The sequence below is a fragment of the Canis lupus genome, chromosome 21 (genome assembly GCF_011100685.1).
Source record: "Canis lupus familiaris isolate Mischka breed German Shepherd chromosome 21, alternate assembly UU_Cfam_GSD_1.0, whole genome shotgun sequence".
Lineage (NCBI taxonomy): Eukaryota > Metazoa > Chordata > Mammalia > Carnivora > Canidae > Canis > Canis lupus.
The window spans coordinates 9,934,121-9,958,307 of NC_049242.1; the positions used below are offsets into that span (position 1 = coordinate 9,934,121).

Below are 24,187 nucleotides of genomic sequence, written 5' to 3' on the forward strand. Positions count from 1 at the left end.
GCCTAAGTTTACATCTGTGTAGGAGTTCCGAACATATGTTGTTTTTCCTCTTTAACTATGAAATGATAGTAAGGATGCATAGACGTACATAATCATAAGCTTCCCAGAAAACAAAAACTGCCTCCCATTAGCACATCAGAGAAGTTGATTCTTTAGAGCAATCTATAATTGGATGCGATTATATTGACTGAGAAACCAAAGCAGAAGGGGTTGAAGCAAAGAATATGATCAGTAAAAGCAGGGACTCTTCTCCCTCCTGGGCTTGAAAAAGGTTCAAAGCCAACACTGCAGCTACAGAAAAATAAAATATTTGCCCCAAATCAAGATAATTAGCGACTATTTAGCTTTATCAGGTGGCACCTCCTCTCCTCCTTCAGGCTCCCACAAACAGAGGAAAAGGTGGCTAGCTTTTGTCCCAGGATAAACCCCATAAAACTGCTTTCTGTAGAAACTACATTGTTTGCCTGGGGGAAAACTTCTGTGAGTCTTTTTGCTTAAGAGAGAAACAAAAAAGATCAAAGTAACTTAAAGTAAACTTAACATGGTGCGGGCAGTGGAGGATCAAAGACTAGACAAGGCTGCCAACTGCTCTATTCCTGATATAGCCCTCCTTATTTTCATCTGTGCTAGAGCCCCCAGCTTACCTGCCTACTCTTGGCATTCCGTGCATCTTCATAATATTGTCAATATTTTCCTGAATTATTTAAGTAAATTAAATTAGTTCATTTCATTCTCACCATAGCCCTGTGTGGTAGGTCTCGTTATCCTCATCTAAGACATAAGGAACCTGGCGAACAAAAATATTAAGTAATTTGCTTAAATTCACACACAAAGTATTAGAGCTGAGATGTGAACAGAGTTTGGTTCAAGAGTCCTTTGTACTTTACCATTGCCCTGGGTCACCCTGATGCATTGCCTGCCATTCAATGAGCCATACAAATTCTATAAGCATCTTTCCCATCTTTCCCATAGAGGACAGGACTTCATAGAAACAGAACAACAAACATACAGGGAAAACCCATGTCATCTCTCTTTACTTACCTGCTGAGTCCCTAGTTCATAAATAAATATGAATTTGTCTAATCAAGAATCATCAAACATCATCAAACATTTGAGGAAACACAACAGCTAGCAAAAGGGAAAATGAATAAATGGAACAACTGACACATACACACACACAAAGAACCAGAGACATTTTAAGGAACAAAAGAGAACTTTAATTTTTTTTTTTTTTTTATGATAGTCACAGAGAGAGAAATAGAGAGAGGCAGAGACATAGGCAGAGGGAGAAGCAGGCTCCATGCACAGGGAGCCCGATGTGGGATTCGATCCCGGGTCTCCAGGATCGCGCCCTGGGCCAAAGGCAGGCGCCAAACCGCTGCGCCACCCAGGGATCCCAAAAGAGAACTTTAAATATTATGATCAATAAAAAAGTAAATACTTCAATGGAAGAAAAAATAATTACATAAAAGTAAACTTTCTCAGAAATTTCAAATGTGATTCCTAAAATTTATAAAAATCCATAGAATGATTAAATAGCACAATAGATTTTATTTAAACAGAATTGTTCTTTTTGAAAAAAAAAGAATTGTTCATTTTGAATGACAGGATGATGAACTTTCTCAGAATATGGAGAAGAAGAGAGAAATTGAGAAATACAAAGGATTAAGACAGGTAATCCTACATATATTAAATAGAAATTCTGGGATCACAAAGACACAAATTTTAAGAAAAAAATTATAAAATTACAAAAGAATATAATCTCAACAATCTTAAGACATTTTTATTCTATTTATTTATTTATTTATTTATTTATTTATTTATTTAGAGAGAGAGAGAGAGAGAGAGGCAGAGACACAGGCAGAGGAAGAAGCAGGCTCCATGCAGGGAGCCCGATGTGGGACTCGATCCCAGGTCTCCAGGATCACACCCCGGGCCGCAGGCGGCACTAAACCGCTGCACCACCAGGGCTGCCCTTAAGACATTTTTATATGAAAGAATTTGCTGACCACCAAATAGAATAGGATAAAAAGATTTAGAGTATTATGGCAAAATTTCTGATTTGAAGAGAAATTATGTGAGCTTTCAGAATGGAAAACATAAACAAGCTGCTTCCAAAGGAGTAAGAACTCAGTTTGTTATCACATTTCACCACCATTCCCAACAAGTTTGATGATAATGGAGCCTTGCCTTCAAAGTAGAAAGTTGAATTATCTTTAACTTATCATTCCAAAATCCATCCAATTTTCAGTTAAAAAAAACAAAAAACAAACCCAGACAGATTCAGTATGTGCTTATAGATATTTCAAAAAGTTTTCTTAAAAATACATTTGAACAAAATGGTAAATACATCCACGATATAAAAAGGTATTTAAAACAAATCCAGTAGGAACTAAAGAGACAAATAATTAAAACCAGAGATGACAATGTGCAGTAGGCCTAGAAAGCAGTAGATCCAAAGTAGACCAAAGAGTGAATTCATAAGATTGTCTGCATGAAGAAAGTGGGTTTTTTTCCATATTCATTTAATGGCAACTGGTAATCATTAAATTAGCAATGATTATCTTCAAAAGATATTACAGTAGCTGTGCTGTCATTTCTCAAGAATGATCAGATACCTAGAGTCACAGACATTTCCCACATAGATTGCCTCATATAAATCAGATTTGGTTTATCACCAGCATTTAAAAAAAACAGACCTAGGGAAAAAAGTAGATCTGGAGAAGTATGCATAGTCTTAATATATTGTGAATGTTTAGCCTGCCCTGATTATTACAAAATTAGAACAGCAAGAATATTTCAGAAAGTAGGTTTAATCAATAGATTGTGTGATTTGGAAAATAAAGATCTTCATTTGTTTCCTTTATCAACGAGAAACAAACAAAAGAATATAACTCTGGAAACATTTAAAAAATTTTAAAAACCTAAAAAAATAATAAAATCGTGTACATAATTTGAAATAAGCTGAAAGGTTTGAGCGAATACTTGAGTATAAGAGAAGAGAATTCTCTTTAGTTAGGCATGTAGAAAATTCTTATCTCAATGACAAGATTTCATGAAATAGAATTGAATTTCTTTTCTTTTGTCAAATCACAGTATTTCTTAATTTAGAGATATATTTTACCTATTCTTAGTATTGTTTTCATTAGTTACCTATCTTTAGAATGAATAGGAGGCTAAATATTCAGGAGAGTTAAGTTTAGTTATAGACCATGAATGTCATAAATCATGGAATCCTGAAAATATCTACTTCATGTCATAAGTGACAAAAGTCAGAAACACAAGAAGCAGAAGAGAGAAGTTGCATATTAGTTAATTTCCTCCTCTTACATAACAAGGCATTAGTAGATACTGTTTAACAGTTATGGACTAAAAGTAGAGATGTGTATGATTTTACAGTAAAGATAACTATAAGAAGGGCAAAAAAATTTAAAAAGACTTGGAAAGGAGAGGAAAACAGAGGTAGTAGGTAATGTAACTGCTAAATTTCAGCTATAATGATAAGATGCCTAGAAATAGGCAGTTCTTCCAGTTGAAGAAATGGTACTGACAAAAAAAAAAAAGTATATGACATTTAGGTTTATAGTTGTAACTATAACATTAATTTTTAAAAATTTAGGGGATCCCTGGGTGGCGCAGCGGTTTGGCGCCTGCCTTTGGCCCAGGGCACGATCCTGGAGACGCGGGATCGAATCCCACGTCGGGCTCCCGGTACATGGAGCCTGCTTCTCCCTCTGCCTGTGTCTCTGCCTCTCTCTCTCTCTTTCTGTGTGACTATCATAAATAAATAAAAATTTAAAAAAAATTTGTAAAAATGTATATCAGAAACTGGGGTAGTGTGCCCCTCTATGAAGTAGGGTGGAGGGAAGATCAGAAAGCACTTTAATATTGTATATACCCCTTTCTACTGTTTAAGATTATAAATTAGGAACATATATTATTACTATAACAGAAAAATTAAAAGATTAAAAACATGTGTCCATAGACACACATACGTCTGTCTATACGCATACATATGCTTATACATAGATACATGCATGCACATAAATATATGTGCATATGTATATACACATCCATACTTTCTGGTCTTTTCCCTCTTAGAGTGTTTGTAAGACTCATACAGGTACTATTTTCAGACATCTAATGCTGACTTTATTTATTTATTTTTTTTTAATTTTTTTTTAAGATTTTATTTCTTTGTTCATGAGAGACAGAGAGAGAGAGAGAGGCAGAGACACAGGCAGAGGGAGAAACAGGCTCCATGCAGGGAGCCCGATATGGGACTTGATCCTGGGACTCCAGGATCACGCCCTGGGCCAAAGGCAGGCACTAGACCGCTGAGCCACACAGGCATCCCCCTAATGCTGACTTTAATTAAGAGGTGTATGTTTTCTACTTGTGCAGTCCTGCATAACCACTGCCAGTATTTCTCCCTAAAGGTGAAGCAAATTCCAGGGATAATAAATATATATGGTATAATAAATTGTAATCTCTATTAGATACACAAAGTTAATCTCAGTACTTTAAAGATGGGATGGTATATTCAGTTCCATGGACTTTATTATTTTCTTATTGATCATTAGGGCTTCAAATGTACAATTTCTCATGAAAGAAGCTGAACTGTTACACATCCAGAGGCTTTCTTGTGCACTAGTTGCTGAATATTTTAATTACTCACTCTGTAGAACACATTTTGAGAGTAATTACTTGAAGATGCTGAAATCCCACAGCACAGAAATTTGGCCAGATCATGATCCATACATGGTTCAGAAAAACGGTGCCGCTAGAATATTTGATCAGAATAATCCCTTGCCTCATCCAAACTCTTCCAGAAGGTAACTTGGATAAATAATATATATATATATATATATATATGTTATACATTATATTTTTTAAATGTATAAGTATTTTATGTATATATGCACATACACAAAACATTTTCTCTATATGTATATGTATATAAAATTTAAATATATCAATACATTATATCACACACACACACAAACATTTTCTTTATCCAGGCATCCAATGAAGGATACTTAGGTTGTTTCCATATCTTAGCTATTGTGTTTAATGCTACAGTGAACATGGGAATGCAGATATCTCTTCAAGATACTAATTTTAATTCCTTTGGATATAGACTCAGGAGTGGGATTACTAGATCATATGGTAATTCAATTTTTAATTTTTTGAGGAACTGCTGTACTGTTTTCCATGATAGCTCTACCAGTTTACATCCTCATTAACAGTGCGTAAGAGTTCCCTTTTCTCCACATTCTCACCGTTATTTGTTCTCTTGTCTTTTTGACACTAGCCATCTGAGAGGAGTGAGGTAGTATCTCATTGTGTTTTCTTTTTTAAGATTTTATTTATTTATTTGAGAGAGAGAACACCCACAAGCAGAGAGAGGCAGAGGAAAGAGAGGGGCAAGGAGCAGAGAGAGAGGGAGAAGCAGGCTCCCCTGCTGAGCAGGGATCCTGATGTGGGGCTCCATCCTAGGACCCCAGTATCTCAGCCAAAGGCAGATGCTTAACCAACTGAGCTACCCAAGCACGTTGTCACTGTGGTTTTGATTTGCATTTCCCTGATGATTAGTGATGTTGAGTATCTTTTCATATACCTGTTGCCATTTGGAAAAATCTCTATTCAGGTCCTTTGACCAATTTTCCTTGGATTATATGTGTTTTTTTAATTTTTTTTAATTTTTATTTATTTATGATAGTCACAGAGAGAGAGAAAGAGAGAGAGGCAGAGACATAGGCAGAGGGAGAAGCAGGCTCCATGCACCGGGAGCCCGATGTGGGATTCGATCCTGGGTCTCCAGAATCGCGCCCTGGGCCAAAGGCAGGCGCCAAACCGCTGCACCACCCAGGGATCCCTGTTTTTGTTTTTATTTTTGCTATTGAGTTGTATGAGTTCTTTAAATATTTTGGATATTAACCTCTTGTCAGATATATGGTTTGTGAATATTTTTTCCCATTCTGTAGGTTGCCTTTTCAATTTATTGATTGTTTTCTTAGCTATGCAGAAGTTCTTTAGTTTAATGTTGTCCCATTTGTTGATTTTAGTTTTTGTAGCCTGTGCTTTTGATATCTTATCAAAGAAATCATTGCCAAGACCAATATCAAGGATCTTTTTTCCTATTTTTCATCTAGGAGTTTTAGAGTTTCAGGTCTTACATTCAAGTTTTTGATCCATTTTGAGGTGTTTTCTTTTTCTTTTCTGATTGGTCTAAGATAGTGATTCAGTTTCATTCTTTCACATGTGGAATCATAGACCAGAGGCACAGATGGAAGCCCAGACATAAATCATACATAGACCAGAGGCACAGATAGAAAGCCCAGACATAAACCAGTGCATATACAATCAATTTTTGACAAAGGCTAAAGAGTTAAAGAACACACAATGGGGAAAGGACTGTTTCTTCAACAAATGGTAGTGGGAAGTCTTGTATCACCTTCCTCATGAAGCCTTTCTTAATCATTTCAATCCACATGCATTTGTGTACTCAGTCATTAATGAGTGCCCCAAATGAACATTGTTAATAAGCTCTAATTATTTACCAGGTAATAAGATACACCTATAAATAAAAGTTATAGACCTTATCCTCAAGCAACCTATGGTCTGGTGAGCAAAACAGATATGTAGGTAAGTCAAAACATAACATAGTAAAGGAAATAAAGTGGTCTTGGTGGAGGGAAGCATAAAATGCTTTAGGAACACAGAGAAATATGCAACCCAGTCCTGTGAGAATGGAGAAAAAGTAGTGATGAGGATTCTGGAAGGAATATCTGAATTTAATTATAAAATATGAGTAAGAGTTAATCAGCAGAGTACAGCCTTCTAGGCAGAGGACACCAATAAAACATATATTAACTGTACTCCTGACTTGCAAAGTCTTCTGATTTGTGTTACTAAAGAATTCCCTTGGCTGCTTATAGAGAACTGGTAAGCAAATCAAAGTTGGAAGCAGAGAACCACATGGAGACTATATGCAGTAATCTGGTAAAAGAAGATTGTGATTTGGACTATGTTTGCAAAAGAAATAAAAAGACTAGGAGGGATTTGTGATATATTTTTGAAAGAAGAAATAGCGTAAATGGGTGATGGGTTATTTGCTGGGAAATGAAGGAAAAATGGGAACAAAAAATCATTCCTAGCCATCAGATGAATAGTGGTATTTTTTACTGAGAAAAGGCAGTATGGTGAACAACATGTTTGGCATGGGGAGATAATTAATAATGTGATATTTTCATATATCTTGTATCTCTAATAAGTAAAATAGAACTCTTAAGAGTCCTAAATATGGCATGTTGTTAAAAGAATAACTCTTTCAGGGATTATACTATAGTACTAAGAAAATTAACTTCATTTAAGTTATATAAAGTAATTTTAGTATCAGTTATATCATTAAGTATAGAGGAAATTCATGGTCATAAATAATTCAGGAAATGAGGTGGTTGGAGCCAAGGGCAACTTAATTCAACCAAGGGACATGGTTTTGCCTGAAACAGCCTTCATATGTTGGAATGGTGGAGGCATAGGTTGAGGGAGGGGAATGAGGATGTGCATGCTTCTCCTTTCTGGAAGCCCACAGGCCTGAATAAAAATGGTGAATGGCTTTTCTTTGCTCCTAGTAACTGCAAGCTGCTCTCAAATCTCACCCTGAGCTCCAGCCATACTGATCCTTTTTCTGTTCCTTGAAAAAGCCCTTCTTCATGAATTTGCAATTGCTATTTTCTCTGCCTTGAGTGCTCCTTATCCACCCCTTTGATGGTTTGGCTTAGTCCCATTTTTTAAGTTTCAACACAAATGTCCACTCTTCAGAGCAGTTTCCTTTAGCACTCTAGCCAATCTCAGCAAGTTGTTTCTGCACACCATTGTTGCTATCATAGTCTGTGTGTTCATATTTCATTGTTCCTGGAATGTAATCTCCACAAAGGCAAGCTTTGGCTATCTTCTTCACTATAATCAAGGCCAGTTATAAAAGGTCATGAACAAGGATTTGTTATTTAACTGAAAAATAAAGATTAATGGTTACAAAGCAAATCAGAGGTATAATTAATATATGCTTTAATGATTTCCTCTCCCTAGAAAGCTCTTTACATTCTTCTTTGCATCATTAACTCACACTTGTTCCTCACAATTGAATTCAGATATTACTTCTAAAAATCTCTAGTCACTTTTTCTTCCCTCTCATTATACCAGGTTGCATGCTTCTCTGTGTCTCTAGAGCATTCTATGTTCTATCAAAACCCCTTGATTTATTGCATTGTATTGTACTTTCTTGATCTGTCAGGACTAACTAATCCCCATCAGTATGCAAACATGCTGTGATACATATCATCTCAAAATTATTTTAAATCCTTCCTTTACCACTGCCTTCATTTCTAGCTGGCACCCTATTCTATGCTTTCCTTTACAATAGAATTTTTTTAAAGGGTTGCCTGTATTTCATGTCTGCTTTATGTCCTCCTATTTTCTCTTACATCTATATCAATCAGATTTTTGTAAAAAAAAAAAAAAATCAAATAGGGCAGCCCAGGTGGCTCAGCAGTTTAGCGCCATCTTCTGCCCAGGGCATGATCCTGGAGACCCAGGATCAAGTCCCACGTCGGGCTCCCTGCATGGAGCCTGCTTCTCCCTCTGCCGGTGTCTCTGCCTCTCTCTCTCTCTGTCTCTCATAAATAAATAAAATCTTTTTAAAAAATCAAATTAAAAAAAAAAAAAACTCCCAGGACACTGCTCTTGTCAATGTCACTAATGACCTCCACATTTCTAATTCTGATGCCAATTTCAAGCTTCACCTTAAACAATATATCAGTAGCATTTTCAATCAGTGATTACCCCATTCCTAAAACACCTTGCTCACAGCCTCCAAACCACACTACTGATTGATTCTCCTACTTCAAAAAGGCCAGTTCCTTCCTGTCCTTCTAAAGTCTAAATGTTGAAGACCCTCATTCACTCCCTAATATGCTAATTATTCCCAAATTCATACCTTTAACCCTAATCTCTAATGCCATTAATTTTCTAAGTAATGTTATTAATCCTTAATTTCCACTGAACTTGCCCCAAACTGAAGTCTTTTTGCTCCCACAAACCTGCTCCTTCTCCCATCTTTATCTGAGTAAAAGAATCCTTATCCTTCCAGTTGTTCAGGCCAGAATCCTTAGAGTTATATTAAATTGTTCTCTTTTTCTCACCACAGCATTTAATCCATCAACCAAACCTTTAGATTATATCTATAATTAGACTACTCTTCTCCACTCCATCAGTGCTGTCCTAGATGATGCAAACCTCTTTTGTAGCCTGGAGTGCTATACTGCAATAGCCCCTAAATTACACTGTCAGCTTCTTTGCCTTTTTGGAGTCTGTTCTCCACTCAGCAACCATAATGAAATAGTCCTCATAAAGAGAAGTCTGATCAATTTCTCCTCAGCTCAAAAGCCTGTAAAACATTTGCTGTCTCTCATAAAACATCCACTGATTAAAATATATATATATTCTAGAGCTAGACTTGTAGGTCTTAATTGTGGCATTTGCTGTCTTCCCCTACAGTTTTGGATAAGTTATTTAACTCTTCTTTGTCTCATACTTCCCACGTGTAAAATGTTAATAATTAATGCACCAGATTCTTAATATTACTGTGAGGGTTAATTGACTTAAAACTGGTAAAGCTCCTGGGATGATGTCTGGCACAAAGAGTTATGTAACTGTTAACTGTTATTCATTGTTGTCTGGAGACCCGACTCCATGTAGTTCCCCAATCACCATCTGATTTTCCATCACTCTCTCTCTTGTTCTTTTGCTCCAGGTTTGATGGTCTCTTGCTGTTTACCAAGCATGCCAGCAAAATCCACTTGCAAATCTCTCTCCCTTTATAGAAGATAAAGGCATAAAGTTTTTGACTCATACATTTACGTGGCAAACTATTGCAAATTCCTTGGCTTTCTGCTCAAATAATATTTTATGAAAGGCTCTTTTGCTAATCCTCTTATATAAGAGAGCATACCTTGTCACATTCCATCTTCATGTGCTATTTTTTATATTATATAGTATCTTGTGAAAAAGCACGTTTTCCTCTGTTTGTCTGGACATTATTAATTTTCCATGTCAGAGTTAACTTCCATGAAGGAAGAAACTTTGTTCAGTGCTGTAAGACATAAGCCTAGAAAGATGTGTGGCACATAAGAAGAGTTCAACAAAGATTTGTTAAACTTCTCCTTCAATAATCATAAGCATTTATAAATCATAATGGGATGTTTACCAGATGACAATTAATTAACATATAAAAATTGACCTCATTAGCAAGTTATAATAACAAAGCCTAAACATAATCAATCAACATTTATTGATTTTTTAGATTTAAGTAATTTTTCCATAAATTGATTAATTTGGTACTTTTATTTCATGAATTTAATTTCCTATATCCTAATTGTGATTAATATTTATTCAAGCTCTGGGATGCCTGGGTGGTTCAGCGGTTGAGCGTCTGCCTTTGGCCCAGGGTGTGATCCTGGAATCCCGGAATCGAGTCCCATGTCAGGCTCCCTGCATGGGGCCTGCTTCTCCCTCTGCTTAGGTCTCTGCCTGCCTCTCTTTGTCTCTCATGAATAAATAAATAAAATCTTTAAAAAAAATGTATTCAAGCTCTGACTCCTATGATAACTATAATTACAGCAATTTTGAGAATATTACAATTGTAATGGCCATATGTCCATAAATAAGTTATTATTTAAAATAGAGATTATGTTTAGTGAAGTCCACTTAAGAAGTTAGAAATATAGTCTTAAAACATACCTTCCCTGCCAGCTAGAAAATGTCATTAACCAGAATATCACTGTTATCAGAATGTGTTATTCTCATTTTGAGTTAGTAATTTTTTAAAGAAGACTGAATATGTTTAGTATTATAGCTCTTTGGAAAGAATACTTGCCATTAAGATTCTTAGAAGATTTTTTTTAAATAATTTTATTGATTGATTGATGAGAGACACAGAAAGAGAGAGGCAGGGACACAGGCAGAGGGAGAAGTAGGCTCCCTGTGGGGAGCCCGATGAGGGACTTGATCTCAGGACCCCGGGACTATGACTTGAGCCAAAGGTAGATGCTCAACCAATGAGCCTCGAAGGTGCCCTGGAAGATTTTTTAAAGATTTATTTATTTGAGAGAGAGAGAGCAGGGGCAGTAGGGAGAGGGCAGAGGGAGGGAGAGACTCCAGCAGACTCCACGCTGAGCCTGGAACCCCTTGAAGGGCTCTATCTCATGATTCCCAGATCATAATCTCAAAATCTTGACCTGAGCCAAAGCCAAGAGTCCAGTGCTTAATCAACTGAACCACTCAGGTGTCCCTGGGAATCTTAGGAGATTTTTGAAACCACAAACCTTTTGCTATCCCATTGCAATCAGACATTGTCCCAATCAAAACTTCATACAGAAAAGAAAACAGAAGAAGAGGAGAGGAGAGGAGAAGAGAGGAGAGGAGAGGAGAGGAGAGGATAGCTATGAGAGTAGAGGATCTGATATGCTATGCTACGTATCTATGCTGTCTAGTCTCTTATTGTTTCTGGTATCTTTCTTTTCTTTTCTTTTCTTTTTTCCTTCTCTTCGCCTCTCCTTCCGCTCTCCTTCCAGCCCCGCCCCCGCCGTCTCCTCGCCCTCCGCTCTACTCTCAGACCCGCTACGCCCCAACAAAAAGAAAAGATGGGATGCCTAGGTGGCTCAGCAGTTGAGCATCTGCCTTCCACCCAGGGCATGATACTGGAGTCCCGGGATCAAGTCCCACATCGGGCTCCTTGCATGGAGCCTGCTTCTCCTTCTGCCTTTGTCTCTGCCTCTCTCTCTCATGAATAAATGAATAAAATCTTTAAAAAAAAAAAAAAAAGAAAAGAAACTTTTTGGTAAGGCAGTTTTAATTCAATAATGCTACAGTACCTCCACCATAGTTGTCTCGTAATCTACCCCTCTTCCTACTGTCACTGACAGAATTCTAAAAAAATCTTGTTACAAAACTTATCTCAAGATAAATTGAACTATCAACAAAATTAATGTTGTGCTTGAAGATCCTAAGTTATGTACATTTTTCCTTTCAGCACTCCTCATTTCTGTCAGAACATATGTGAGAAGAGAAGACATTAACAGGACTCTAAAGCAAATAGGCACAGGAAAAACAAAGTGAAAACTAAGGAAGCAGTGTTAGTAGAGGCTCAGTTTAGGAGATGTGCCACTTTAGGTGGGTTAAGCAGCACAGATTTTTAACGCAAAAGAATAGTGCTTATAAATGCTTCAGAGGGGCTAGCAGAGAAACTTCAAAACTAAAGATTATGGGAAGCACATCAAGAACACCATAGAGCTTGTGCTCCAGTGAAGTTACTACCTCAGAACCAAGGAGAATCAGGAAAACCACAATTGTAAATATTGAGTTTTTCTTTTTTAAAGAGTTTATTTATTGAGTGAATGAGTGAGAAAATGTGTATGAGCAGAGGTGTGGGTAGGTAGCGAAGCAGAAGGAGATAATCTCAACCTGACATCTTACTGAGCACAGAGCCCTACTTGGGACTTATTCCATGACCCTGAGATCATGACCTGAGCTAAAATCAAGAGTTGGGCACTTAACCAACTGAGCCACCCAGGAGCCCCTGGAAATACTGAGTTTAAGAATATATCATAATAGAATCCAAAGAGTAGTGTGTTGTTAAATGTGTGACAACCAGTTGGGGTTGTTCCCCATCTCCTAGTGATTTAAAGTATTTGCCAGTAACTGCAGTATTGATTGTGTCACCATGACCTATTATAAACACTGAGGTGAAATTACTATGTGGAGTTGTGAGGAGATGAACAGTAGTAAGACACCATTAGGTATTCTTCCCACAGTAGATACAATAGATGTAAATAAATTCAAGAGTATAGAATATAGTAAGATGCAATAATTGGGAAGTGATGAGTTTTAAGTATTACCCTAATTTTTAATATAATGTATTTAATTGTAAATTATATAATTTAAAATTTAATAATGATTGTGTTTAAAAACCAGGTTGTTAAAGAAAGGACTAACTTGTATATTTATTTGGGGAAAAATATGGGTAAAAGAAAAAAATGCCAAGGATCCCTGGGTGGCTCAGCAGTTTAGCGCCTGCCTTTGGCCCAGGGTGCGATCCTGGAGTCCCGGAATCGAGTCCCGCGTCGGGCTCCCGGCATGGAGCCTGCTTCTCCCTCTGCCCGTGTGTCTTTGCCTCTCTCTCTGTCTTTGTGTCTATCATGAATAAATAAATAAAATCTTTTAAAAAAAAATAAAAGAAAAAAATGCCTTCCTTGATAGAGACTACAGTATAGTAGAAGAGCTATAAAACACAGTTTTAAAAAAAAAAAAGGTCATCTGTAAAAACAAAGCATAATTTGAAATTGTAAAACAGAAGCAGAACCGAATCAGGAAGAATTCAGAGCAATCATCCACATTCAATTTGAAAATGAAGAAAGAACTCGAGGAGGATAATGGCCTTTGTTATGAACCTTAAAGGGTAAGTAGGTATTTGAGAGATAGAAGCATATGAGCCATGATTCATGATTAAAAACATATTAGCTGAGCATGTTGCTTTAGGCAAAGAAGTAAATATATTGCAAAGTTATTGGGAACTGAGAGAATCAATAGGAGGCTGAAAGGACTCAAATCAGAAAACAGGGGAGAAAAAGAGCAATTTAGAAAACTGGCAAGAATCTTGCTAGGCAGCAAGAAAAATCTAGCCAGGAGAATGCCTGGGTGGCTCAGTGGTTGAGCAACTGCCTTTGGCTCAGGTTGTGATCCCAGGGTCCTGGGATCAAGTCTCACATCAGGCTCCCCAGAGGGAGTCATGAAGCATCTGCTTTACCTTTAACTCGTCACCATATTAACAACAACAAAAATGTGAGTTGTAAATGCCTTTTAATCCTTACCTCATTCACCAGAGCCAATATCCTAGGCAGGGATAATCTGGAAGTGTCCACACAGCCAGTTTAGGTCATGGACTAGCCGTCTGGACTCAGAAATTGGGAAGTGAAGGAGTGAGAAAAGGAAAAGCCTGCTCTGTGATATCATAAGTGAGAGAATGAATATTGCTTCTAGTGATCTGGATACCAAATTTTAGTAATTCATAATCTGGAATATTATGCTATTTGTATGTACTAAAATATTGAATTTTTAAAACTGACTTGTCAATATTTTTTAAAACATGAACCTTGAATAATTTACATTTTGAATCATAACCAGAGAGATATACTTGGCATTAATATTTTGAATAAAAAATACTCATTTGGAAGGCATCCTTCATTGCCTACATAATGCTCAGCAGAAGCAGAAAATTGCTATTCACAATGTGTAGTTCCTCTGAAATGATGATGTGTAATCCAAGTTTAAAGATTTTTTGAACATGTAGAATATAAAAGTGAAGTACTGAAATTTATACCTGTACCTCTGCAGTGTAATCTCTGTGTTTCCATTATTAAACTAATGGACAAGGATGAACTGGAAATGTTATCTTTGAAGTGAAACTAAAGCTCAGTATCAGTAAGAAAATGGTTGTTCAAAAACAATGCCCTTGGGACGCCTGGGTGGCTCAGCGGTTGAGCATCTGCCTTTGTCTCAGGGCGTGATCCCGGGATCTGGGATGAGTCCCACAGCCGCCTCCCTGCGAGGAGCCTGCTTCTCCCTCTGCCTGTGTCTCTTTCTCTCTCTCTCTCTCGGTGTTTCTCATGAATAAATAAATAAAAATCTTTAAAAAAAAATAATGTCCTTAATGTTCTCAAACAATGTTTTATTTTCTTGTTAAAGAGAGTAAAAGCCTATCTTGTCACCATTTTCTTGACTAGAGTAGAATCAGAAAGCTTACTGACCAACTGAAAACTATTATAAAAGACATGCCACAGATTCAACAATGATCTAACACTAACACACTGTGCCATTTGATTGTACCTTTTTTAAATGCTCAAATCAGATAATTTCATCTTATATTTTTTATTATTCAGAGTTTGAACTCATCAATTGATGTATGTTTTCATAAATACAATTTTTAATAAAGATATTGGTTAGAATATATAGCTTTTATTAACCTAATATTGATTGTTTTATAAAATGTTACATTTTTGTTTTTAATATGTATTAAGCTTTAGTTTATTGATTTCAAATTCTGAGTGCTTTTTAAGACAAAGATTATTTGCAAATAAATACCCAAAGAGTAGTGATATCATTTTGCTGTAGTACTGTTGTCAGTAACCACTTTACAATAGCACTTCCCACAATGGAAGGATTTCCAAAAATAAAATGGCTGTATGAAGTAGAATAGGATAAAATTTACCTGAGAGATAACAAATGTGGGATCAGAGGCAGGGAAACCCACTGGTGAATGGTGAGTTAGCTGGAAATTCAGTTGTAGATGATAAGCCTTATTCTCTTTGTCATATCTTTATTTTAGCCATGGAAAGCCATATTCTGTAAAAATCTGCAGTATATTATACTCATTTTTTACTGGAATTCAGATGACTCATTGTAAATCAATGAAAAAAGCTTGGGAATGGGGCAGATGTCATTTCTGAATACTACGGCTGACCGGATCACATGTTTTCATCTTGATAAAAAGTAAGTGAACAGACAAAACATGGACCATCCAACTAAGCATATGGGCAGACTAATTGCATGAGAGTCCAGTTAAGTCAGCAGTGTATGATTATCATCACAAAATGTTTAATTATGCTGAAACCTTTCCAAGAAGTGAAAGTTATCAGATGATTATACAAGGGAAAAGGGTATGTTTCAAATACAAAACAAAGCAAATGTTTAAATGTATTAATTCTTCAGGCAAGTAGAAGGAAAGGATTTTAAATGACCACTCAGGAATGAATAAGAAAATATTTTTTAACTCAATCTCATGCCAAGCCCTTGATTTTTCCATAAAAAGGCTAACTAGTAATCCAAAATAACATAATCTTAATAGCAATAATAATACTTAAAAGCTTGCTATTTACTGAACTAGTAGTTCTCTTATTGTCTGAGTTTAGCATTACAATATACAGTCTGCTAGCAGCACATAAAGGCCCTTGTCAGTAGATGAAATGTTATACAATCACCTTGTGGAGGAAAACTCCTTTCAGGTAAAGATTCTACTAATTTTTACAAATCTTCATGTGCATATAGTAATTCCTTCATGTAGGTAGTTTAACAGTTCACTGCAACAGCATAAAGTCATTTTTCTCAAGCAATCAAGCACATTCAGCAAAATGAGACAGAGAATGTTGTTCAACCCAGAATCCTCACTGGAGAAGAATTAGTAACCTTACTTCACATAAAATTACCAATGTTTAAGACCATGGATAGCTAAAACATTGCTTTTAAATCCAAATGAGTAAGAGCCATGGATCCCTGATACCATACTTTCTGTACCTTAATGCAATACTTTAAATTTCCTGAGTGAGAAGAGGAAAGCTGGTCCAACATTTGCAACGACACAGAGGATTCCTATTCAGCAGGGAAGAGACAACAGCTGAAGACTGGCAGTGCCAGAATGGCATCATCAAATGGCATCTCTCTGATTTCGACTTCAGAGACAGAATTATTCCATTTGAAGAACAGAACTAAGAGCAAGTGATACTTGACAGGCACATTAGAACCTTGTGTCCTATTTAAAAAGCCATTTCAGTAACTTTGCAACATCTAATCATACAGGCTGCCAACATTTTCCATCAGCAAAGTAGTGCCTCGTTTGCATAATATGAATGACATCAAGAAATGTATGAAACATTACATTAAAAGGTGACTTAAAATCAAGTCTTTCTTATACTACCTACAGTTATGTGAACAAATCTCATCACATTCAGGCCTCAGTTGCTTCAGATACTGGAAGCAAGAATACTTCTGTCCTTGCATCTAGATTGAACTGGAAATAATAATAACTTCTGTCTCTGAATATAAATTGAAAGGGGTGTTCTCTCGGGGTTCTTTCACTGATGAGATTCATGATTCTCTGATTCAGTATGTTCATGCTCCCATAGAAATGAAAGAAAATTAAATTATTTTTCATCCTCTTACCTGCAAAACCAATGAATTAAATACTATCATTTTAATTATAATAAAACTAGCATGCTGAGGATTCACAATATGTTGAGCATTGTATTAAGCACCAATTAATCCTCAGTACAATGTTGAGAGATTGCTATTAACTTCCCCATTTCACAGATGAGGAGCTGAACATTAAAGGGATTAAGAAATGTGTTGAAGGTTACATATGTTCTGAGTAATAAACTGATCTAAATTTGGGTGTCTTGGGACGCCTGGGTGGCTCATTCTGTTAAGCGTCTGCCTTGGGCTCAGGTCATGATCCCAGGGTCTTGAGATTGGCTCACGCCCAGCTCCCTGCTCAAGAGGGAGTCTGCTTCTCCCTCACCCTTTTCCCTCTCCCTCTTTTATTCCTCCTTCCTCCCTTCTCATGCTCTCTCTCTCTTTCTCAAATAAATAAATAAAATCTTCATTATACATGGCATGTCTCATGTGCCAGAATACTATCCTTCCCCTTCGTGGCAGTTTCTCTTGCTTAGTACCACTGAAAGGACTTGCATCCTTGCAACAAGGCAACACACATCTCTGCTTCAATCCATTATAAGGATTCTATTTTAGCCCTCATCCTACAACAAATTTTCTGCTTAGAAAAATTACAACAGGCTGGTATGGTACTTTTAACTTTTCCAAAACAATGTCACATGTGTATTTTCCCCAAAAAAATGTTTTTACCAGATAGAATAGCTGTCTCTGCCCCCATTTTTCATAAAATATATATATACAATAGAGAAAAGATAAACTTTTCCAGAGTCAGGGGATGATGATAGTGTGGTAGAAGGAGGTCTGCACACGGAGTTAAGCTGAGCTGAATCTAAAGCCCCAGGGTTCCTGGTTCCCTTCCAGTTCTCTTCCCAGTGCTTCATCAGTTTTTACTTCATGGTTTTCTGCAGGCCATGGCCTTTGCTGAGTTCTACACCCAGCAGTAACAGCTGCAGCAAACCCTGAAGTGATTGTATGTGAGGCATAGCCTCACCACAAAACATTTCCCAGTGAGACATGCGAGCCAGTGAAGATCCCTCCAAATTCATGATAGACATCCTAAAGAAAGAAAATGGAGTTGAATCTCAACTAGAAGCTGGGAGTGAAAAAGCATCTGGGAAACATTTTTAGGTATTTCTTCTATCATCTGATAACTATTTTGAAGCAAGAATCCAGGACATTTTGTCAAGCTGAAGATTAATAGTCTCTAAAATAAAAACAAAAATAAAAAAGATGAGCAAGCAACCTATTCAAAGAGATGTTGTGGTCAGGAAGACAGTGCCTGGGTGATGACAAGCAGCTGAGTCTCCATGAGGCTGATGATGATGCTACATGTTGAGAGTTCAGGTGTCTCATGACTGTGTACACAGGGGCAGCAGAGCCAGAGGGAAGGAATCCATTCCACTCATTCCCTAGGTAACTCGCTTGGCATTTGATCTTCATCTTACCTCTTTAAATCATTCATCCAACCTGTAATTATCTCTAGTTTCTTAGAATGGGTTAAAATATGGCAAGACGGCCAAGATCACTGTCCTGTACATGCACATGAAGTCCTCATAAAATCTGGTGAGTTATCGCTAAGAAATCTTTTTTTTAAAGATTTATTTATTTATTCGTGAGAGACACAGAGAGAGAGGCAGAGACATAGGCAGAGGGAGAAACAGGGTCCTTGAAGGGAGCCCGATGCAGGACTCAACCCCAGATTCCGGGATCATGAACCAAAGGCAGGAACCCAACCGCTGAGTCACCTAGGGGTTCCAGATCACTAAGAAATCTAAGAGTTAATGATAATGGTAACTCACATCTACTGACAGCTACTATTTGCCAGGAACCATGTTTAACATTTGATGTGACTACCATACGAAAACAGTATTTTGAAGGAAAGGAAAATGAGTTGTATGTACATTAAGTTTTCACCTTACAGTCACACAGATGGGAATGAAAAGAACCAGGATATGAACTACAAGCTGGGATCCAGAGTCTGAACTCTTACCTACTGCCCTAAATAGCAGCTGCTTCTCCCAGAGCATTTCCTATGGGTCAGGAACAATGCTAAGCACATTATTGTACTTTCTCCTTGTATTTATGGTCATTCTCATTTTCCTGATGAGGAAACAGAAACTTAGAGAAATGAAATGAATTATTCATTTGACACAGCTGGTTAGTAGTGGAGCCCAGATGAAATCTATGTTTGTTTGGCATTTGTTTGCTTATCCATTGCAGTCTCTATCCAAGCGTGTGTGTACTCTGCCCTATTGCCTCTATATAGCAGCACCACAAAGTGCCAGGAAAGAAAATACCTCATCTTGCTCCTTTGTTCACATAGAAACTGAAGCTCAAAAGGATTAGGGACTTACTCAAGATCATGCAATTATTTACTGCAAAGCAGTGACAAAATCTTTCAATTTACCCAGAGATCATCCAAGTAGGTGATCTCTCTCTCTCTCTCTCTCTCTCTCTCTCTCTTTAAAGAATTTATTTATTTTGGAGACAGAGAGAGAGAGATCGTGGGAGAAAGGGCAGAGGGAGAGGATAAGAGAGTCTCAAGCAGACTCCATGCTGAGTGCAGAGACCAATTTGGGGCTCTATCTCACAACCCTGAGATTATAACCTGAGCTGAAACCAAGACTGTGCCTCCCAGGTGCCCTGATCTTTCCTCTCTTAAAGTATGCTCTCTGACCTTTTCTCATTAGGTTACATCTACTACGAGACATATTCAATTTAGAATTATATGGTGCTACTTATGGTAATTATTATAATTTTGTATTTGAAGAGAAATTTTTTTTCTGAGGAGCAATTTTTCACCTATATTGTTTTTTAATCACCTGAAAAAAATAAAAACACACGAGACAGAAGGAAATGCTCATTTTCTTCTCAGACCTGAGTTCTGCTTCTACATTTAAATTTAAAAGTTGGACTCTGTCAACTTACTTAATTACCCATCTAACCATACTGATGGATTCTCAGAAAATATTTGGACAGATTTATGTATATTATATGAATGCCATATCAAAGTTTGTTTCTATGAGAATTCATATGAGAATTTCTAATATTTGTAGGGCATACTTGGGCATATTTTGGTTGAAACTACTGGGAGGTAAAAATCTATCCCTCAAGTACACTTTTACTTTCATAGAGTAGTTTCATTTTCAAAACTGCGAGATGAGTTTGTGGCAGTCAGATTATTTGTGTTTTTAATGTTCTTTAACAAGCAAGGAATTAAACCTGCACAAGATTGGATGGCAGGCAGAGATTCCTGACCCAAAGGGTGCTGTGGGATGGTTAATAGCAAAAGGTTCCTAGGAGAGAAGGACAGTCAAAAAATAGACTGTGTAGTTTATATAATAAAAAGAAATCAAGCATGGATAATATGGAGATTGAGGATAGCTACACTGAGAATGATGTTTTGCCCAGTTTCTCGATCTGAGTCAGTTCATAAACTTGGAACCCATGGACTGGAAAAGAGGCCAGCTATTCAGAAGGGATCACTGTGCCATTAGATCTGGTAATGTTTCCCTCATACCTTCCCCAAAGGGATATTTAGCCAGTTAGTCAGTATTCATACCATGTGAAAAGATGAATACTTCCAACAATTCCAGGACTGTTAGACACAGGGGGTCAAGAACCAGGGCAGCCCAGGTAGCTTGGCGGTTTAGCCTTTGGCCCAGGGCCTGATCCTAAAGACCCAGGATTGAGTCCTGCGTCGGGCTCCCTGCATGGAGCCTGCTTCTCCCTCTGCCTGTGTCTCTGCCGCGCATTCTCTCTCTCTCTGTATCTCTCATTAATAAATAAATAAAATCTTTTAAAAAAAGAACCCAAAGCACCATCACAGCCTCTGTTACACAGGAATATATGCAGGGCAGGTCATAAATGGAGTCCTGGCTCAGATCTAGCTCATAGTGGATCACCTGCTCTTCATTTTCCCAGTCACTGAACAAATAATTTGAATTGATATCTTTATAGTTGGCAAAATCCTCATATTGGTTCCTTGATGGATGAAGGCCAGTAGAAGCTCTGAAAATTTCCCTTTCCTTCAAGATAGCGCATTACAAATAATATTGCATTCTCATGGGAATAACAGTAATTGATGTCACCCTAAAATAATTGAAAGATACAAGAGTGGTGGTCTCCATATTACTGTATAATCCAGCAGTCTGGCCCCTACCAAAACTGGAGGAATCGTGGCAGATGACACTGGATTACCACAGGTTTTTCCCAAATAGTCCCATTGAATTTGCTGTACTGAGTGTGGTATATTTGTTAAAGAAACTTAGCATAGCCTCTCGCAGGTAGCACTGAGACACTGATTGATGAGGTAGAGGATATGAACTACATCCAGGGGTTCCTATAAAGAATGATATCTTTTTGGGTTTAGCCATTGGGAATCCCTATGAAAGGTCAGAAGGAGGGATTGGATGCCTGGATTACTGTAAAGCCACCTTGAGCAGGTTGTGTTTCCTTGATTGAAAGTTACTGATCTTCTAAGCAACTCTGTGTCTCCAGGTTCCAATATCCTTTATATTGCTTCATTCCTTTATGCCAAAGGTTAACAGCTTGACTATCACGAAACTCCAGGTTGTAGTTATAATCCCACATCATTGTAATTGCTTCTTTAATAAACAAATCTTTAATTATTTTATTTTGAATCTTCCCTCTGTTTTCTTTGGGCCTTTATTTGAATGTGGCCTCTACCACATTCCCCTAAGATATTCAGAGGGAAAAGACAGAGAAATTGAGAATTAGAAAGATAAAAGTTATACAGAATGGTCTATGACTTCATTTTCTTCTCAGTGACTCCTGGGCATATTTTAAGAATTTCACCAAAACCTAATAAATGATTTGATACACTGTTGTATTAAAATGATGATAATCAATATGTGGCCTCTACATCCATGGCAACAATAATACTTGGGAACTTGTTAGAAATGTAATTTCTTGGGCTCCATCCCAGACCTACTAAATCAAAGACTCTGAGAGTGGGGCCCAACATTCTATAATTTAAGAAGCCCTTTAGGTAATTCTGATGCATACTACAGATTGAGAACTATTATATTAAGGTATATGGTGACCCCACCTTTCTAATACATTACACAGAGAAATGCTACTTTAAGTATGACCAAACACTTTGGACTCTGTTATTGGTCTTTTTTTTTTTTTTTTAATTAGACAGTACATAGAATGTTTAACTGCTGTGCCAAGTTTATCATAATTTTCAGTTCTAGAAACTATACAAGCCAGAAAGAGGCCTCTAAGGAGCAAATATAATTATTTAGATTAGAATTCTTTAATAAATGTTCCCTGTGATACTACCATGAACTATTTTTTAAATATAGAAATACAATTTTATTTTTGAATATTGATCTTACATATATGTGATCTTGCTGAATTCACTTATTCTAATTTGGATTTTCTATATAAACAATCACATCACCTGTGAATGAAGACTGTCTTATTTCTAGTTTCAGAGTAAAAGCCTTTGGTATTTCACTATGAAATAAGATATATACTGTGGACTTTTTGTAGACACTTATTTTTTTGCTATGAACTATTTTTTTTTGCTATGAACTATTAATAAGAAGTATTGGGAAATGGGAAGTGATGGACCCTAGGTCAAATAATTTAAGAAAACTTTTAGTTCAATGGTATAAATACATTTATTTATAGTATAACTATCCTAGGTCATTAACATGCAGTTGTGCATTAAATGTTTCCATGAGGCCATAAAACATGTTACATCTCCTAGAGTGTCATTGATATATTTTTGGATAAATCTCAGGCCAAGAAATGGCATAATTAGTAAAAACAGCTATATCACAGGAAACCTAAGGCAGATATAAACCGAAAAATGCAAGAATTGATGTTATATGGGCCATCCTGGTAAGGGTCTCTGATTCTCCAAATAGGATGTTAGAATTATTCTTTAGAATGGCAAAATTGTCACAGGATTTGAGAAAACAGAAGGAATGATGGGATCAATATGAGGGAGGAAGAAGTTAGCTTTGTCAGGTCATGACAAATTGGTAGAGTGGCTCAGGTAAGGAATAAGCTTCGAAAGCAACTCAAAGAAAATTTTATGTACTAAGGGCAATTTTTCACTTAAAGTCAAAGAATCAAGAGAGAAATTTATTGATTAATCCATTATTTTATGTGGTCTCAATTGAATTCAGAATTGATCATCAGTGGAATGTCAATGCAAATCCAAGTATACTATGGAGCATAATTTAAAATATGTAGATATGATTATCTCTCCTACCCTCTTTGTCTCCATGGACAGTGGTCATGCAGAAACTCAGTGTCCCCAACATGTCCCAAATAAAGTTTTCTCTTTCCTACTACCACTGGTAGCATGAAGGGAGAGCCCTAGAACCCTGTATTCTGTCAAGACTTATACCTTACCTTCCTTCATAAAATGTATCCTCTTACCACTGCTAATTCTGCCTGGAAAATTTCATTATGACATCAATCTCTGGAACAGTCAGTGGTCACCAAGGGAAGCCTAGAGCATCCCTCTTCCCCAGACTAATCATAAGGCATCATGGGCAGGAAAGCAACTCACCTTAGGGTGAACACTGCCTTTCATCCTTCCCTGACTTATTTTCCGTTCAGCACTTAACTCTGATATAATTTATATTTTACCTATTTAGAAATTTCTCTCTCTTTCTCCCTCTCTCTCTCTCTCTCTCTCTCTCTCTCTCTCTCTCTCTTTCCCCTACAATAAAAGCTTATTAAGGGCAAGATTTTTTTTTCTAATTTTTTTCTGTATCTCTTAAGTCTAAACAGTTTCTAACACATAGGAACTACACATACTTAATGGATAAACGAATAACAGTATGCCCCACTACTCTCCATATTATCAACTAACATGAAGCATGACTAAATAGGCATTCACTGATTCTTCTAAGTATTGTAGTTCTGTACTTCCTCTGTATTCCAAAAATACTATATGAAAATTCTATTATGTTTTACTCTAATTTGTCCGTTTACAAATAATCTTTTCAAAAAACAACAAAAAAAATCTCCTTAGGGAAAGGATAATGTTTTATCTATCTCCAGGCTCATTGGGCAGAGTCTGACATGTTTCTTAAACTGGTGATGGAAATATACAAATAAATGAGGAAAATGATAT

General features: G+C 36.8%; 1 long non-coding RNA gene and 1 other non-coding gene across 5 annotated transcripts in view; both read right to left on the minus strand.

Annotated features, from left to right (window-relative positions):
- Positions 1–24,187, minus strand: part of LOC106560174 — a 58,576-nt gene that overhangs the window by 23,108 nt on the left and 11,281 nt on the right. Inside the window, exon 1 of one of the 4 annotated variants that reach the window (XR_005375498.1) lies at positions 23,458–23,521. The exons of 1 other annotated variant lie outside the window; for it this stretch is intronic. This is a non-coding gene — a long non-coding RNA (uncharacterized LOC106560174). 2 more of the 4 variants (XR_005375497.1, XR_005375499.1) reach the window with 2 other exon arrangements.
- LOC119865102 lies at positions 2,670–2,805 on the minus strand. The gene has a single exon (XR_005375960.1). It is a non-coding gene; the product is annotated as a small nucleolar RNA SNORA72 (small nucleolar RNA).